The 12,820-nt window shown below is 41.9% G+C and overlaps 1 pseudogene; it reads right to left on the bottom strand.

The window, feature by feature from the left end:
• Positions 1-11,786: 11,786 nt before the first annotated feature.
• On the bottom strand, positions 11,787-12,277 carry LOC127675573 (40S ribosomal protein S12-like; annotated as a pseudogene).
• Positions 12,278-12,820: the final 543 nt, after the last annotated feature.

Raw genomic sequence — 12,820 nt, 5'->3', positions numbered from 1 at the left:
ATATCTCCTTATTTCTGCTTCCACAGTACTAGAATTATAGGTATGCTCCACCATGCCCAACTGTTTTTCTCTAGTTTTAAAGGAATATTTCACCTTACACAATGAAGACCAGACTGGGCTTGCCATTACAGTACTCCTGCCTCACTTTCCTGAGTGCTAGGATTACAGGAATGTACCAGTGTGTATGACACATAATATTAGAGTTCAAAAATAACACTGGAGAAATGGCTTAACAGCAAAAAACTTACAAGTGTCAGGACCTGAATCCAGATTCCCGGCTTCCAAGTAAAAGCTGGGCATGGTGCTTATCTGTATTCCCAGCAACAGGAATCAGAGACAGGTAGATCTCAAGTGCTCACTGGTCAGCTAGTCTAGCAATCTGGTGAGTCTCATGTTCAGCAAGAGATCCTGTTTCAAAAACTAAGATGGGGCACTATAGAGGAAGCCACCTGCTGTTAACATCTAACCTCCAGACACAGTGGCATGAGTAAACTCATCTGCACATGCACAAACAGTCCACATAGATATATAAAGGAATAAATAGGGAAAAAGGCATCCCTACAGTTTCAACATAAGAATTTTTTGGCACATCACATGAGGTTTAATTAATCAAATAAAAGTCCTCCTGAGACTGATGCGATGGCTCAATGAGTAAAGGTGCTTACTATGCAAGCCTAACAATGATCTGAGTTCAATCCTGGAAAACATGTCAAGAAAGAGGGAACAAACTTCATAAAGTTGTAGCCTGACTTAAACACACACTCACCAATAATAATAATAATAATAATAATAAAGACTCACTGACTTGTACCGAGCTTTGGTATCCACAGACACTAAGTACATTGCACAATCTTTACAAATGTAAAGTTTAAAAACTTTCAAGCATAGCCGAGCAGTGGTGGTGCACGCCTGTAATCCCAGAACTCTGGGAGGCAGAGGCAAGTGGATTTCTGAGTTCGAGGCCAACCTGGTCTACAGAGTGAGCTCCAGGACAGCCAGAGCTACACAGAGAAACCCTGTCTCAAAAAACCAAAAAAAAAAAAACAAAAAAAAAAAAAAACCTTTCAAGCAATTCACATGTAAATGAAGGTAGGAAGGTAGGAGGTAGACATAAAATCTTACCACTAGTTGAGAATCTATTGGCATTTGGTAGCTGCTAGGATAGAAAGTGTCAGCTTTTTTTTTTTTTTTAATGGTGTGACAGTGAGCTGACCACACTTCAGGGCAGGCCACACCTTCCAACAGAAGTAGAGCAACACAGAATGAACTCCATGGGGAAAAGAAAACTCTTTGGGTGGGGAGACAGCGAGAGTGGATATGAGGAGTGAGGAGGAGGTAAAAAGTGGTCAGAGAATTCCATGTAAGAATATATAAAATTATCATTTTTAAAAGGTTCAGAGATTTTTATGAGTTAAAGAGTGCTAACTGCTCTTGCAGAGGGCCAGGTTTGGTTCCCAGCATCCATATGGCAGCTCACAATTCTAGAGTAACAAACAGTCTTTTCAGGCCTCCACAGGCACCAGGCATGAATGGAGTACACATATATACATGCAAGAAAGACATTCATACAAATAAAATTTATAAGTCTTTTAAAACATTGCTCAAGGGGGGCTGGAGAGATGGCTCAGGAATTAAAAGAGTTCGGGCTGCTCTTCCAGAGGCACTGGGTTCAATTCCCACAACCCCATGATAGTCCACAGCTGTGTGTAACTCTAGTTCCAGAGGATCTGACACCCTCACAGACATTTGTGCAGGCAAAACACCAATGTACATAAAAATGAAAAAAATAATTTTTTTAAAAAACTATTCAAGGTCATCCTTGCTTACACAACTTTGAGGGCAGCCTGAGGGGTAAGGGTTAGGGGATGAATGAAAGAGCAAATGAAAAAAAAGAAAAAAGAAAGAGCAAATGGCATCAGCAACAAAAGAAAAGCCATATAACTGGACTTCATGATGCTTCAAGACGTTAGTGCCAGAAAACATACCATCAAGAAAGCAGGCAGGCTAAGCCAGGAGGATCAAAAATTCAAAACCTGCACTGGGCTACACAGCAAGAGTCTCAAAAAATAAAATAAAAACCAAAAACCTTCAATCAACCAAAGTACAAAGACTGGACTATAATGTAACTCAATGGTAGACTACCTACCTATCTAGCATATAGGAGATCCTGCACCATACAAAAGAAAAACAGCCATAGGGGACAATGTATTTGCAAAGGATATCAACTATCAGGCTATAGTATGTAGAATGCAGTTCTTAAAACTCTTATAACTCAATTTTAAAAAGAGTCAAATTTTAAAATGAGTGAAGGTCTTTAAAGATCTACAACTCTCTTTATATAGACTAGGCTGGTTTTAAACTCGCAGTGGACCACCTTCCTCTTCCTTCTCATTGCCTATCTCAACAGCTTTGCTGGCATTAAAGGCATGTAACACCCTACTACGAAAAACTGATGTTTTACCACCATAAATTAAAATAAAGTTCTGTAAACCATCAAAAACCCTCCTATAATTCATTTAAAAAGACAAGCAAATTTAAAAATGAACAAAGTCTTAAATAGACAGCTCAAAATATTTCTTCAAAGAAGAAATATAGCTGGGTGGTGGTGGCACACACCTTTAATCTCAGCACTTAGGAGGCAGAGGCAGGCGGATTTCTGAGTTCAAGGCCAGCCTGGTCTACAGAGTGAGTTCCAGGACAGCCAGGGCTACACAGAGAAACCATGTCTTGAAAAAACAAACAAACAAACAAAAAATAACACCAAAGAAGAAATATAGACAAAGCAGAAGAGAAGATGCCCCACGTCATTAGTCATTAGGAAAATGCAAATCAAAACTACAGTGATACCACTTCACAGCCACCATGAGGCCATCATAAAAAGAGCAACAAGTTTGGGGAGGAGGTACAGAAATTGGAATCCATATATATTGGGTATGATAATATATAATGATAATGTATAGCAGTGACACCTCTGTAGAAAACAGTTGGTATGTGATCTAGTAATTTCTTTTCTAGTTACATACCCAAAATAAACTAAAATGGATGTTCGAACAAAACCTTACACATGAATATTTACAGCAAGCAGCACTACCCACAAAAGTTTAAAGGTGGGAACATTCCAGATATTCATGAACTTATGAATGGATAAACACATACAATAGTATATTACTCAACCTCAGAAAAGAATGAGACATGCATAGCGGGTGAATCTCAAAAACACATTAAGTAAAAGAAGCTGGGCATAAAGGCTGAAGATATGGCTTGTGAGGGCCTGAATGTGGATCCCGCAAAACCCAGGTAAAGCCAGATGGTTTAATTCCAATATTCCTACATCAAGTTGGGAAGTGGAGACACACACACACACACACACACACACACACAAGCACACGTGCACAAGAGGCATGGGGGCTCATGTAAAGATTTATAAGAAAAAAGTCTAACATAAGAGGTTTAGGGTTAGTAGTATGATTAGAGACTGAGCAAAGCCATTGAGACTGACAAATAAGAGACACTGGGTGTTGGAGGGAGGAGAATAGGAAGTGGACAATTAAGGAATAAGTACAGAGTTTCCTCTCAAGGTGATAAAAACATTTTGGAATTAGATACTTGCCCCAAATACTGTAACGTTACTTAATGCCAAAGGCATATACTTTTAAAATGGTTAAAAACCAGGCTTAGTGGCTCAAGCCTATAATCCCAGCAATTTGGGAGACTGCGGTAGGAAGATCACAAATGTTTAAGGTCTGCCTAGGTTACAAAGTGAGTTCAAGGACTGCCTAGGCAACTAATTGAGAACCTTCTCAAAAAGAAAAGAGGGCTGAGGATATTGGTCAGTGGCAGACTGCTTTCAGGGCATCTGTAGAGCTGATGGGGTCAATCCCAACTAGCACACAAAATAAAATTATTAAAATCATAAGTTTGTTACTGGGTTTTATCACAACTTAAAAGAACCCATGCTAAAACATGGCAAAGATATATTTCATTTCTTCTAAGACTTTTAAAGGAAATGGAATGGGTGTATTTCCTACATAGAATGCTTAAGTAGCAGACAGGAGACCCTGGATTCAATCCCAAACACAGTTTCTCTTAAAAGGTGAGAGGGAGGGGCTGGAGAGATGTCCCAAGGTCCTGAGTTCAAATCCCAGCAACCACATGGTGACTCACAAACATCTGTAATGGGATCTGATGCCCTCTTCTGGTGTGTCTGAAGATAACTACAGTGTACTCAGATACATATATAATAAATAAAACTCACTATGTAGACCAGGCTGGCCTTGAACTTACAGAGCTTCATTTTTTAAAAAAGGAGAGCGAAGGCCAAAGAGAAAGGAACAGTTTATATAAAAAGAAGTGAAGAGGAAAAAATTTCAGAAGGAATATATATCCCTAAAAGAGCATTAAAGACTCATTTCTTCAATAAATCTCTCTCAACAACTTCAACATTTTCCAAAAGAAACATCTCATGATATTTACAGAGCAACTATGAATATAGTACTCATATATGAAACTTAAAAATAAAAATTAAATTAAAAATAGCATCAATTCTAATTTCAAAACAAATGCCTTTATATTTGTCCTTTACAGCTATTAAAGTTAGTTGTTGCCTAACAATATCACAAATTTTATGATATCCTGACTAAAAATGGGCAAGGCATTCTCCTGTGAAAGAATCCTGGCTTTTAGCCAGGAAACCTAAGGATCTCTACAAATAGAGCTGGACCCTTAATACTAAAATAAAAGACAGAAATTTTTTCTTGCATACAATTCATCCTCATACAAAAACATTTACACAAAAATTTTAAGTTCTCTACTTTTTTTCTTTTTTAAAGGGTTTATTTACTGTGTATATAGCATTCTGCCTGCATATATGCTTGCAGGCCAGAAGAGGGCACCAGATCTCGTTACAGATGGTGAGCCACCACGTGGTTGCTGGAAATTGAACTCAGGATCTCTGGAAGAGCAGTCTGTGCTCTTAACCTCTGAGCCATCTCTCCATGCCCTAAGTTTTTCTTTTGAGACAAGGTCTCATTATGAATCCGTGGCTGTCCTGGAACTCACTATGTAGACCAGGCTGGCCCTGAACTCAAAAAGTTTCATCTATCTACCCCTTTTGAGTGCTGGGATTAAAGGCCACCATGCCCAACCCTACTAATTACTTTTTGTTTTTGTTTTTTGTTTTTTTGTTTTTGTTTTTTGTTTTTTTGTTTTGTTTTGGTTTGGTTTGGTTTTTCGAGACAGGGTTTCTCTGTGTAGCCCTGGCTGTCCTAGAACTCACTCTGTAGATCAGGCTAGCCTCAAACTCAGAAATCCACCTACCTCTGTCTCCCAAGTGCTGGGACTAAAGGTGTGCGCTGCCACCGCTACCACTATCACTGCCACCACTACCACCGCCTGGCTCCTACTAATTACTTTTAATTCAGTTATATAACTTGAAATTTATTACTACTAGAATATTTTATTTTCTGTATCCTTATCTATTGTTTCTTGGCAGACTTTGGTCTTATTAATTACTGTCTAAGCAATGGACAACTTAGTGAAAACAGAAACGTCTGCTTTATGAAGAAAATCTTAAGCCAATTTTACAAATATCTAATGCCTAAAACACAAAGAAATAATTATGGCAGTGAGTGTAGGTTTGTGGCGTCAGCATTAACATAGACTAGATCAAGCATTTTGTTATTGTCGTTAGTTTGCTTTGTTAGTTTTGAGATGTGGTCTCATTAAATAACCCCTAGATGTAGACCAGGCTGGCCTTGAACTCTCAAACATCTGCCTGCCTCTGTCTCCCAAGTTCTGAGATGAAAGATATTATACCACCACACTAGACTTATCTTTGACCTTTATAATCCCTTTAAAATATGAAGACACATGAGGACAGTGTAAAAGTATGTGGAAAGTATGTAGACAATCTAAAGAGGGGCACAGTGGAGAAGACAGCAAAAAGATAAAAGGAGAAGCAGAAAAGGCTTTTAGGAAATAAGCCTATTACTTCTCTTCAGCTTCACTCCAGGAAAATCTAGCTAAAAGCTAGGAGGAGACTATCTCTCCTGGAAGAGTTAGACATTTCAAAGCTCCCACTGTACCTATTTCTGCTCTATAATAATGTATGTTTGATATTATGTATTGTATGTATGCATATATACTACCCTATATATTTATATTCATACACAAAATGTTCATCTCAATCTCAAACTAATCGCAATATTAACCTTTGTGTTAAAACTCTAAGTAGTCAAAGGATTATACTCTTCGATTTCAAATCAGAATACACGAAATGTTCTTAAATTTACATTTCCATGAACTCAGATGTATGTCAGCAAAACCTGTAAAAATAATCATGAAAAGTTAAAAATCCATAATCATTAATCTTGACCTAGAACAGAATGAAAACATCACAAGACCTCCTCGCCAAAAACTAAGTAACATATTCAGAGAACAAAATGTCCAAGTAATCTATTGTAATTTAAAGTTACCCGAGCTGCAAATGCAAATCGCTCAGTGGTAAAGCGATTGCCTACTATGTTCAAGGCCCTGAATTGAACCCTCATCAAACAAAGAAACAAATACACTAAAAGCAAGCCACTTTTCATAGAAAATAAACTTCGAAATAACCAAAACACCAGGTATCACTATTAAACACTCAAAATCAAATTTTGTACATTTTACCTAACATTTGATACAAAGTATCTTTCCCTGGGCTGTCCAGTGTAAATAAAATTTAAATTCAACAATCCAAAGAGTTAAAGAGTATCTAAAAACACCTCCAACCATACGCTAAGGTCTGTTAAAAAGTTCTCTTTATATTAAAATTTAGAGGCAGAAGCAGGCAGATTTCTCAGAGTTACAGGCCATCCTGGTCTACATAGCAATTTTCAAGTCAGCTAGGGCTGCATAGTGAGACTATGTCTCAAACAAAACAAAACAAAACAAAACAAAAAAAACCACAGTACCCATGAAAAATTGATAGCAAAGCCCCGAATCTTTGATGCAATCACTACTGCACAGATTTTTCACAACTCAAGACTACTGATTGATTCATGCAACTGTCTCAGCAATAACCCTTAAGGAATCATACCTGAAGGTTGAGGCAGAAGGATGGAAGGGAATTCAAGACCAACCTTGGCTACATAGTGAATTTCAGGCCAGCCTTGGTTACAGGACGAAACCGTGTCTCAAAAAAAGAAAAAGAAAAACAGACGGGGAGAAGAGCAAAGTCGCACCTCATTTTAACAGTGTATCGACTGGCAAGATATAGAAAGACACACTCTGGGGGTTTCCATACACATCCCACTATATGTTTCACAGCTCTTAACTAAAGAAACCCTCTTTCGATACAGAGAAACCACCTGAACGAAACTACCTCGTGACTTTTATCCTACCCCTATCATCCCCTCCCCTCCCCATTCCCAGCAAGTCAGTCACAGAGCACACACCACACCTCTCAATTCCTTTGCACCTAACACAATTTACACAATTAGTCTGCTATATCCCTCACCCAGACTCCTATCGACCCTCCTACATCAAATGAACCTCTAAATTAAGCCTATTCTTTGCCCCATTCCATTTCCATCAATATAACACATCCAAACCTTGTTGAACATCCCACACCCAAAGCGATTCTTTTAGTAGCACCAATCTCACTTAAATGATCTCTCGGTCCCTTTGTCAACCATCTCCTGTATCCTCACCTTCCCTGTCTCTAGGTCTTCCATCAACTGCCAAAGTTGCCACCCTTCCCAACAGAAACAAAAAAAGGAGAAACTGCACCTTAACCTCCGATCTGTCCTTCCCCACTTTTCCTCCCTCTTAATTTCCCTCTCCGTATTCCATCACTTCGACTCCGGCTCTTACAATCCCAAGACCTGAGTCCGGCCTCGTCCAGTACCTTTGGGTGACCGCACGCACCATGCCTTGGTCAAGCAGCTCCCCCTCAACACACACACACACACGCGCGCACACACACGCACACACACATACACACGCACACACACATACACACGCACACACACACACTGGGGCGCTTACTCTGAACAGACTGTTGGCCGCCGCTGCCTCTTTCCATTCATCCTGGGCCCATTCATCGCTCAGCCCGATCCTGGACACGCCCCCCGGCCTCCTCCCTCTCTCAGGGTCCCGGACTGGCCGGGACCCTCACCTCAGTGGAGACTCTGACCGTTAGAGAACGACTCTATTCAGTTCTCCCTTACTGTCTCTCAAGCCTTCTCCAGCCCCCCGACCGGCTACACCGGAGACTAGACACGTACACATATACGTCCTCCTCTAAACGCCTCCTCCGATGGTTCTTACTCCCCTCCTCAGTGTCTGGAGCTCGTCTCCGAGTGGTGCGCGCGTGCGCGCGTCTCCCCGCGAGCCCACCGAGCCAGCCACCGCGGGCAGGGCAAGAGCAGGCGGGGTTAGGGGGAGCAGGGTGCGAGCTCAAGCTCGCGCTCGCCTCGCAGCTGACCGGGCGCACGCGTACTGAAGCCAGAGAATTCTGATGGACTGGAGAGGGGCGGGGAAGGGAGGGGAAGGGAGGGAAAGAGAGGGGGAGGGGCGGGGAGAGCCAACTGAGCAGCCCAAACTCGGAACGGCCCCTAGCTGAGTGAGGTGCCCTGAGACTGGCCAGCTTGCGCTTGCGCACACCTTCCCCCGAACTCAGCGCAGCGCGGTGGATGCGCGTCGAGGAGAGAGACTTCTCTCCCTAGCATCAAGAGGAAAAAAAAATCTCGGTGAGGAGCCACGCAAGACAGGGCTTGTGTGTTCTGAAGCACTCATCCACACAGCTGCTTTACCTTTCCCCCCCCTCACAAAGAAGTACGTGAATAAGAAGAGGTCCATCCGAACACAGAGCACTTCTTTGCCACCAGCGGACCACTTTCCCCTCTTTGGAAACCATTAAATGGACCAACTCTGTGGAGATGTGATACCCACCAGTACCTTTCACCCACCACCCCTTACTCACTTTTGCCAGGTCTCGATTTATCTCGCGAGACCCATACCTGCCGGCTTTGGTATTAGAAGTCGAAGCACAGATTTACAAATACCTGTGTCCTGGTTATGTTGAGAGGGCAATGGCCATGGCATATACCACCGCCGCCCCCCCGCCCCCAGGACCTCAGTGTGCGCGGGGGAGGGGGGGCAACAACCAAAATTAGGGATGGGAGAGGGAGCTAACCGATTTTTGACGGCCTGTAACCAGTAGGCCTAGGCACGTGTCGTGTGCCTCGCAAGCCGGTGCGGTGTACCCTGGGAATTGTAGTTTTTGTTTCCACCTCTATTTCCACCACCACCACCACCCCCCATCAGCTATACATAGGCCTCAGACACAGAAGGGGGATTACGGACGCCATTTTGTGGGGAACAATGGCCAGTGGCCCCAGTGAGTACAGATGGGGGAGGGCGCGATGGTTTAAGGGTTCAGTTAACCTCCACTGGCCCCTCGGTATCATAGCAACCCCTTCAGAAGTCTGGCCCCGCCCCCTTGCTACTCTGCTGGGCTTCTGTACTGCTCTAGCAAGGGAAAATGCCACTTTCTCGCAGAGGGCTAAACCAATCACCCATTGCCCACCTCCTGAAAACTCCTAGTTCCTCACATTAATAAATGCTGCCTTCTTTGGGCTTTCACTGCATATAAGCCTCAGCTCAGTGGCTTTAAGAACTGCTTCATCTGCTGTATAAGGCATGGTGAGGAAGTGGTTTTTTTTAAAGACATAACAACCCTGCCTTGACAAAGGAGGAAACTGAGGCTCAAGGAGGAGAAAACAGACATGGCTTGCTGAAGGATGGCCAAACAAACACCAATCAATAGTTTCAAAGACTGCCAAGTTATTTCAAGCCTTATACAGCCCATTACTCCCATGAGATGATAAGTAGAAACTGTGGCCACCTTTTTAACTTCTTCATGTTGACTGTTCCTACTACTACTACTACTACACTCATCTGTCTTCAGAGACCTGGTTCACTTGAGGCTCTGCCTCTGCGCAGTCTCTGAGCTTGATGATACAATCAACACAGAACAATACTTAGGGATATTAGCCCTTCAACCCGTGCTGATGCAAACTCTTCTACGTAGGCTCACTTCGACTACCAAATACTTGTTCAGTAATTATTAAGCAGTGTGTCACACAAATGCATAATACAGCTTTAGTAATTTGAAACTCAGATGAATCTGTACCCATCCAAGAAGTACAGTTCTCAATAGAAAAATATTTTGTAAAATTTTTTTTATTCAATTCTTTTTTACAAGTTATTTTGAAGAATTTGTTTATGTGTATGAGTGTTTTACTTGCATGTTTGTGTGTGTACCACGTGGGTGTCTGGTGCCCACAGAGGTCAGAAGAGGGTATGTGTCCGATGCCCATGGAGGTCTGAAGACAGTACTGAATTACCTGAAACGGGAGTTACAAATAGTTGTAAGCCACTGTATGGGTACTGGGAACCAAACCCAGATCTGCAAGAGTACAAATACTCTTCACTGCTGAACCATCTCTTCAGTCCCCTGTAAACTTAGTATTAATATATGTGCTGTCCAGAACTAAGCACAAATGCTATTGTAGGCAGAAATGAGAATAAGCAATTATAGCTATCACCACTATATGTTAGAAAGCTTTCCCTTCCTATCCACTGATTTTCACTGTCAAGTGGCAATTGTAATATTCCCACTCATCTACCAGAAAATTTGAGTCATTATTAACCACTTCTAATTTGATTTTATAATATCCCATGAAAATAGCCAATAGCCTAGTTATGTTTGGAAACACTGCTGCCAAGAAACCACAAAGATTTCACTGGAATCCTTTTTGGTGTTCACACACACACACACACACACACAGAGAGAGAGAGAGAGAGACAGAGTTAGGTGGTGGGAGTAGTGAGAGTGTTTGAAACAAAGGTCTTGTGTAGCTCAGGCTGACCTTGAGCTCACTGTGTAATCATGAATAACCTTAATCAAATTCCTGATCCCAAGGCTGGGATTACAAGATGTGCCACCACACCCACCTGAATCAGTTTTAGATGCCAGCATCCCAAGACAATCCTTATATTATTTGTTTTCCTGGCCTGGCCACATTCTCCCTTCAGATATCACAAAATAGACTATGGGAGAGGTAGAGAAAAATATATGGAATAAAATACTCTATCCCAAAATAATACTGAGCCACATGTGTTTTCTATTAAATGTTACTATCCTGATAAAGAGCATGAAATGTATTTCTTATCCAATCACCCACTACTTAAAATAGCAAATCTAAGGGCATGAATTTCTGGATGACAGTTTCTCTAAGCAAGCCTTAAAGTTGGGAAGAGTCTCACCAAGATCATCTAAGGGGTATTAATGCCCACCTTCCTCCCATCACAAAATAGCAGCTCCCTTTGGCTTAGTGACTTACTTAGAAACAGGTAATTGTACAGTTTCCCTACTCTTGCTATATATTGTCTGTTCTTCTCATCAAAGAGAGAGTGTTTCCACATGTGTCCAGTATATATGTCAGGGGGCAAATTGCTTTGGCACCTGACTCCTGGGAAGTACCAATGTAAATAAGCCCACCCCTCTTCTCTGTAAAAGTGAAGTGTCACAAACCTAAACTCCTTTAGAAAGTATACAAGGAGCCCCAAAGCCTGAAAAGTGGTTGCTGAAACAACTACCCATTCTCTTCAATAGATCAGGCCCTGGGGTCTATTTCCTTCTGCAGCACCACATAAGCAAGCCATTCTTAGGGAAAATCTCTGGTGCAGCAGATATAAATCACAGTCTACCCACTCAGGTGTATAATAATAACAGCCAGCAATTAAATAGCATTTCCTGTATGCTTTATATGAATCCACTGAATCATAAGCATCATTCTTTCTTTTTTTTCTGAGCCAAAATTGTATTTCTTCATCTCACATTTGAAGTACTCCTCAATGGCATCCTTGGCCTGAGATTCTTTGCCACAGTCCTTAACCACTACACAACTGCAACCAGCCACATTCCATGACTTGCCCTCTCTATCCATTTTACAGAGACATACCCTTCCCCCTAATTTCTTGTGGTGATCAATGTTAATCAGGTTGATTTGATGCTCAGCATAAAGTGTCTCCACTCCAGCATGACATACATGGGCTCATCACAGTTGCATGCGAGCACACAGAAATGGGCTTGACACTTGTCAAAGACATTGGCAGCTTTGGGTCTTATGCCATGTTCTAGGCCATCACGGATGAGGGCAGTCTTCAGCACCTCTTGCCGAGCCATGTTGACAGCCATTAAACCTCCAGCAGCTATGCCTTCCTCGGCCATGGCGGTGCATTATGGGTCTTGATGAATCTTGAATGCACCGGAGCCTCTGACTTTGCACAACTCGGCCAGGGCAGGGGAAAAATATAAGCATCATTCTTAACATCATTTTTCACATTTATAAACCACTGCACAAAGATATTACATACCTTGCCCATGAGAACTCAGCAAATAAGTAGCAAGGCTAGAATTTGAACCTGTGCTTTTAGATATTTTGTTGCTTTTGAGGGGAGCGATAGTGAGACAGAGTCACTATGTGGTTGAGGATAATCTTGAACTCCTAATCCCCCTGATTTTACCTCGTAAATGCTGGTACTGCAGACATGGACCATCACACTCTGACTCTATAGCATCTTTCTTTATTGTCTAGCACTCCCAATTACTTTGTGCTCTAACAAGCTTCCCCATTCACAGGGGCAAGAAAAGAACCTCTTAATTCCTCTTGATGTTCCTTCATCCCAGGCTCCAGCCACATTACTGGGCTACTATATACTATTGACATGTTGAAAGGTATTACCTTCTTGCTACCAAGCCATACAGATTAGC

The sequence above is a fragment of the Apodemus sylvaticus genome, chromosome X (assembly GCF_947179515.1).
Source record: "Apodemus sylvaticus chromosome X, mApoSyl1.1, whole genome shotgun sequence".
NCBI classification, from domain to species: domain Eukaryota; kingdom Metazoa; phylum Chordata; class Mammalia; order Rodentia; family Muridae; genus Apodemus; species Apodemus sylvaticus.
The sequence above is the reverse complement of the archived record's forward strand: the minus strand, read 5'-3'. Positions and strand labels throughout refer to the sequence as shown.